Here is a 7,777-nt window from a genome sequence, read left to right as displayed (position 1 = left end):
GACACTACCTTTTATTAAATATATTTTTTTAAAATAATTTACTTTACCTAGGTATGACACTACTTTTAATTAAATATATTTTTTAAAAATAATTTACTTTACATAGGTATGACACTACTTTTAATTAAATATATTTTATAAAAATAATTTACTTTACCTAGGTATGACACTACCTTTTATTAAATATATTTTTTTAAAATAATTTACTTTACCTAGGTATGACACTACTTTTAATTAAATATATTTTTTAAAAATAATTTACTTTACCAAGGAATGACACTACTTTTAATTAAATATATTTTTTAAAAATAATTTACTTTACCTAGGTATGACACTACTTTTAATTAAATATATTTTATAAAAATAATTTACTTTACCTAGGTATGACACTACTTTTAATTAAATATATTTTATAAAAATAATTTACTTTACCTACGTATGACACTACTTTTAATTAAATACATGTTTTAAAAATAATTTACTTTACCTAAGTATGACACTACTTTTAATTAAATATATTTTATAAAAATAATTTACTTTACCTAGGTATGACACTTCCTTTTATTAAATATATTTTATAAAAATAATTTACTTTATCTACGTATGACACTACTTTTAATTAAATATATTTTTAAAAAATAATTTACTTTACCTAGGTATGACACTACTTTTAATTAAATATATTTTATAAAAATAATTTACTTTACCTACGTATGACACTACTTTTAATTAAATACATTTTTAAATATAATTTACTTTACCTAGGTATGACACTACTTTTAATTTAATATATTTTAAAAAAATAATTTACTTTACCTAAGTATGACACTACTTTTAATTAAATACATTTTTAAATATAATTTACTTTACCTAAGTATGACACTACTTTTAATTTAATATATTTTATAAAAATAATTTACTTTACCTAGGTATGACACTACCTTTTATTAAATATATTTTTTAAAAATAATTTACTTTACTAGGTATGACACTACTTTCTAAACCTCATAACAAAAAGTACAAGTAAACATTAGTAAAATGAAATTAATTCATCGTAATTTTTACTCTATATTGAAGTGAAGGACCAAGATTTAAATCACATATAAACATTAATTTTTTTACATTAAATAAAACGGACGAAATTTTATTTGAACGTCCATAAATAACCAAAACATAAAAAAAATAGAAATTAACATGGCGTCGCATGTATATGGAAAACAGGTAATATAAAACATTAAAAATATAAGGGGGAAAAATAGTACAAATATACATAATATCTTTTTACAGTTTTGTTCAATCATTATTCAAGTGAAATATGATAGTAAAAGTTTTACTTTTGGTTTGAAATATTATAAAAAAAACATACATAGATAAGATATAAAAAAAAAATCATATTTTAGCAGACAGCAACTAAAACACTTAACTTCTAGTTTGGTGTTGAACCCGTTAACTGACAGAATCTCATTTAAGATTAATTTTCAATACTGTAACTCGTAGTCTTAAAAAAGTAATTTTTAAATTATAATTATCAAATTCCCCTTTTTTCTAGGAAATATAAATTTTAACTTTATTGGAAGCTTATTTTCTGTACGAAATTTTTGTATGGACTAAAAGTCACATTTTTATGTAATATTAACAGATTTTAAAACATGCCGTGCACAAAGAAATTTAATTAACTCTTAAATCATAATGGTTTCAGTTAGTTGGTTAGAAATTATATTTTTGGTTGTGACAAAAGAAACGAGTAATGCTACGATTTTTATCCACGCTTTGCGAAAAGATGCCTGCATCATTGGCTTTCTGTAAAAAAAAAAAAATTATTCACTTCGATTTCTAAATATATTTTTTAATTATTCATTATTAAAAAACTGCATCGATTAATTTTTTGTTTAAATTATTAACAATAAGATTGTCTGTTTATTCATAAGTTTAAAGAGGCAATTTTCCACATTTTTTATGAACCTTGAAAAATTCAATCATTAAAAAACAAAAAAGAAAGAATTTCGGAAATCGTTTGAAATTACACAGGTAAAATCTATGAAGTGTAAATAATACATTTTTTTTTAATTTCATAAAACTTAAATAATTTTAATATATTTTCAAATTTCTTCCCCCACCCCGAAACATTGATAAAAGTCGATAAATCGGCAACGTTTGTGACCCAAAATTAAATAAATTTCATCTCATCATTTCAGTATATTTTTATATGTAAAAAAACAAACAAACTAAGATGTAAATATTTTACAAGTTTTACTGTTATTATTTATTATGAGGGTCGAAAATTCCGCCTTTAATATGGTCATACCTATACTTTACCACTCTTTATCGAAAAACAAAAATGACTAAAAAATATCATACTCAATGCTCAAGATCAAAGTGCCCGCTATGTCATGCGTCACGTGATTCTTCTGTTCATTGGCTTTCTTTTCTCGGTAGACACGATCTTAATCGCAAACAGAAAAGAAAAATCAATTACTTTAAAAGCACTTAAGCTTATAGGGAAATAATCCTAGAGAAATTATTACAGAGTTATTGCCCCTTAATTAATTGTCTCTTTTAAGTATATTTTTTTAAATGCATTTTTTTTTTGTAGTGGCTGTTAACAAAATGGTGTATTTAGTATGAAGTTACATCCCTTTATTATTTATTGCATAATATTTTACACATCATTATGCATAATAATATGCATTCAAGGTTTGCAAACTACAAAATGACGTCCATTTTTAAAAACTGCTGGGTCCTTCAGCCTCACTTTCTTTCTCACCTTGAGCCGGAACTTTCTTTAGGGAGGGACTTTTCTCTCCTTTCACCGTTTTCTCTGCTTGAGCAAAAGCGCAGTTGCCTAACCGTCCGAGTTTGGTCTTTTATTCCTCTCAAATCTCGGGAATTCTCGCCCTCTTACCCATAAAACCAAATATGTCTACCTCTTCTTCTTCTTCCTCTCCTAGCCCCTGTGTGTTGACAGCAAACAGAACAGACTTTCTGCCTTTTGGAGGTGAGTGCATTAGAAGAATTACTATTACAGAACAAGAGTATGCTACCCCTTTGAAGTAAATAAAGGGTTCCGCTCAAAATTCCGTCCAAATTTGCGAGTTCGACAGAAACATTCCAGAGTCTGACAAGATACACCTGAAGGTCAGAGGTTATATCGACCGAAACGTTGTGAAAATCACACTCGAGATGGGAACGGTAGTCTGATGAATAATGATACATGCTACAGTTTTATCATACGTTAAGTGTGCAGCACGATTGTTTATTAATTTCTAGAAGGAAAACGGGAAACGGCTAAGAGTTGATGAGGAAGTTAAAAGACTTTGTTCTTGTGTGAAAAAACTCTGCAGAAAGAAAAAAGAAAAAGAAATAATTATTTTAAAGTTTAGTGGTGGGGGAATCAGTTTCGTATATATATGTATAATTATTTACTATAATAATTATTAATACCTACAGACCCTAGTGTTTCATCCTTTTGGGAATCTTCAGTGCAGGATGTCACAATTAACACCAGTCCAGAGATTTGAACCCGGTGACAGAAGCCATCTCTGGCTCCATTAGCAAGGCCATATCTATTTGGCTACCATTAACCATGAGAGATGTTATTGAATTTTAAACATTTATTTCATTAAATATTTTTAACGTCAGTCAGAGTGATTTAGTCATAATGACGATCTGTGCGTAAGAGCTAAATTGAGCGACTTTTAATTCAACTGATATATATATATATATATATATATATATATATGTATATATATATATATGTACATATAAGGGATGGTACGATTCCAGTATTTTTACCGATTCTGTATTAAATTCCCGATTCCGATACAATAACCGATTCCAATACTTTTTAATCTCTACATATTTAACTATAAAGTTGTTATTTTTCATGATTGCCATAAAAACACAGGTTAAATGTGCAGATATTTTCTTAAACATAAGGATATTATTAATTAAATACATTTTTAAAAAATAATTTACTTTATCTAAGTATGACACTACTTTTAATTAAATACATTTTTTAAAAATCTTTAAATCTATAAAAGTGAATGTATGTGTGTGTGTGTGTGTGTGTGTGTCTGTGTGAGTGTGTGTGTGTGTGTACATTTCCCTACGCAATAATTCTGTCAAGTTTAAGTCTACAGACTCGAAATTCCTGTGTTTATTTTTAACAAGTGTAATTCTAAATATACAACAAATTTTATGTTGATACTTGAAGGTTTAAACAGTCTAATTTCTTCAGATATTTTTTAAACAGCCTTCGTTAAGAAAAAAGTATATTATTCTATTAAACTTTTATTGTTTAAATAATTTAACTTTGTTCGTTTTATTAAGAAAAAAAGTTGAAAAGATATTTTTCATTCAATAATGAGCTTTGGAAGATTGTCAATGAAAGAAACACAATTGCCAAAAGATAAGCGTTTCATTATTTCTCGTCGTCACTTTGAAAAATCACACACAAATGCAACTGTTTCACTCGCAATGTAGAGCTCTGGACACTATGAACAAGTGAATGAAAATAATATGAATTTCATCTGGAATATTTTCTGTCATATAGAATAGTTCAAAAACCAATATACACGCTGTGTAAAAGAATCTTTTCTAAATTTTGCCAAACTAAGTACCATATGAAATGACAGAAACATCACAGTCAATGCAAAAACTATTACGTTACCTGGTAATTTTCTTGTTTCTGTATGAATTGTGGACTCACTGCAAATCTGGAGAGAAAAGATGAAGTGCTTATCTCCGTTCCATGAAGGGATGATGTGATACGAATGTCAGAAAGTGTGATTACAACAGCCAGCACTCTATAGGAAAGAACACGTTGGCCTGCAAAACGTGCCTGGATGCCTGGGCATGTTTCATCGGCATTTGCAATTAGGCAATTAGAAATGGAGTAAGCCTTTAGAGAGAGAAGGGAAAACTTGGATAAAAAAGAAGATGTTTACAAAAGATCACCATACAGAGAGCGCATACTAAAGAATTGAATAACAAACTCATACAAGCAGTTAAAAGTTATATTCGTTTGCAATTGTAAGTCAGTGAGCGATTCATACACGATTTGAGAAGAACGCACTAGCATACTCTTACTCAGGTGATTAGAAACTCTGTACACATGCTGCTATTTCTATTTCTGTTCCAAGCCATTTTGTGCCTTTTAAAGTCAGACTTTGAGTGGCACGTTCACAAGACATATTATTTTGCATATCTCTTGCCATGTTGGGCAGGAGGTGAAGTTTTTTTTAAAAATTTTTATTCTATTTTCACCCCAAACGGGGCAGAGTGCCACTATCGGGGACATGATTTGCAGGGATACTATGTAGGTAGATGAGCAGCCAGATGTCTGTTCACATTACACTTGAACTTCTGCATGTCAGTACAGTTAAGAAAGCAAAATACTGGAAGGGAGTTCCAGAATCTAACAGTTCTGGTGAAGAAACTATTAGAGTAGACTGCTTTCTTACATTTAGGGATCTCTACTGTGTAGGGGCGGGATTTTGCTGCTACTCAGGTTTGTTGGGGGTATTTATGTCAAGGGGGTACAAGTGTTTGTAGTTCGTCATAGCATCCTTTGGAGATGTCAAATACCTCTCTTTTTGTCTTTCACAATGGCATGGCAAGATGAGATAAAACTTTCGGATTCAATTCCATTTCTATAGCAAATACATGCTGGCTAAACCAACCTGTCTTATATTTTTATGTTCCTAACTCTTTAACGACCATGTTCTGTGTTGACGAAACTATGGAATAAAGTTGATTTAAATTCTAGAGAAGATATTTCTAAAGTTTTTTTTTTTTTTTTAGATGTGGATTGATAATATCGATTATTATGATCATTCGAACTACTGTTCTCATCTTAGTTGTTATTCTCACAACGTTTCGACTGACATAACATTGAACTTTCTTCATGTATATCTTAACACTGGCTTTTGATTGGTGAATGGTGGTGGTGGTGGTGGGGGGGGGAAGATAAAAACATTCTTTCCACCAATCAAAAGCCATTGTTAGATACATGTGAAGAAAGTCGGATATTATGTCAGTCAAATCGTTGTGAGAATAACAACCACGATGAAAACAGTAGTTCAAACGATCCAAATAACATATGAAGAGAAGGTGTTTATTCAAGACAAGACTTGGTGGCGCTTTTTCTTCATTTCAGACAAGACCAGTTAAGATGAATACACATGCAGTTATCCGTCTACAAAATGATGATCTTTACAAGTGTCCCTCTCGTAGTATTTGAATTCTTCGGACCACTGTTCTCCCATTGAGTGTTATTTTCACAACGTTTCAGTCGATGTAACCTCTGACCTTCTTCAGGTGCATCTTATCAAACCCAGGAATCTTTCTGTTGAAATTGAAAATTTTTCTGTTGAACTCAAGAATCTGTACACATTTTTAAACAGAACCTTTATTTAATTACACTTTGATTTCATCAGATATTACTGCACAGAAGTTGTAAGTAATTAGCAATTGTATTTTGAGTATCGCCCACACTAAAGATTGAACCTTCACCCTCTAGTTCGTAAAGATCCATAGTGGACAAAGTACTTGGTAAACTTCAGTTGTGAGTTACACTCTTCTAGAAAGTAAATAAAAAAAAATAGAAATAAATAAAAATAAATAGAGAGTAAAATATCACTAAAAATAATAAAGGCGACATTTGTAACTATATTCTTAAAAATGCTCTTTTCAAACCTACATTTAAGCAAAACGTATTTTCTGTACAGACCGCCATTAAACAAGTCACGAATATAAAGTTTGGCCATAACAAGTCAAAATTGATATACCCAAATGGAACTGTATTTGACATTAAAGAAAATAGCTGACTATATTATTTAAAAAGTATGAATCCCTCAAAAACTGCCGGTCACGACTGGGAAACTTGGCATAAAATTCTAGGCCCATAACCTGTTACATGTTGAGGCATTATGTTGAACAAAGATGGTGGTAGTAAATCAAATTGGTAAAGAATCACTACAGTCAGGATTTTGAGTATTGAGTAATTCTTAATAACAAAGATGGCAGCAAAGAATCAATGCAATCACGATTCAGTCGTTTCAAGATGGAGGTTGACAGCAAACTGAATTGAATTCAAAATTCAATATTTTTAAAATAAAGTTGGAGGCTTCTGATTGGTTGATTGTCCTAACAGTAAGTAATTACTTGTTTGTTATACAGCGTTCACCATAAGTAACTATATAATTTTATTTCAACAAATTAAATATGCAACTGCAGTATAGAAACTGATAAAACTTGTACACTTATATTTTTTTGCAACATAAAACATAATGTTTGTTAAAGTGCTGTGTGCTCTTTACAAAGCTCAATAAACTTTGCTAGTCTTTCAGATACTGAAAAGTATACTGTGTTGCACAGCTCCAATGGCACTTGAGCAGCTCGAATTTGTTTCTTAAGTTTGATGCTTTGCTGTGTAAAATTTGTTTCTCAGAATGCCCCACAGGAAAATGTTCGGATGGGGTCAAATATGACGATTGAGATGGTTACTCAACTGAAAACCACATTTTTTTTTTGCTTATTTATTAATCTATTGGACATAAGATATATCTGAAATAAAAACATAAATAAAATTAAAATTTACAAATACACGTGTACAATCTGATTGACTGAAAGAGTATGCAATGCTTAAGTATAAAAATGAAAATAGACTGTAAATTCATGCATTTAGCTTGATAATTTTTATCTGGAATAAAAGACAAATAGTCATTTTAAATATATATCATGTAATGGGAATTCATTAATGAGATGAGTATTATTT

The sequence above is a fragment of the Euprymna scolopes genome, chromosome 28 (assembly GCF_053919585.1).
Source record: "Euprymna scolopes isolate OS-2025 chromosome 28, ASM5391958v1, whole genome shotgun sequence".
In the NCBI taxonomy this organism is placed as follows: Eukaryota; Metazoa; Mollusca; class Cephalopoda; order Sepiida; family Sepiolidae; genus Euprymna; species Euprymna scolopes.
The sequence above is the reverse complement of the archived record's forward strand: the minus strand, read 5'-3'. Positions refer to the sequence as shown.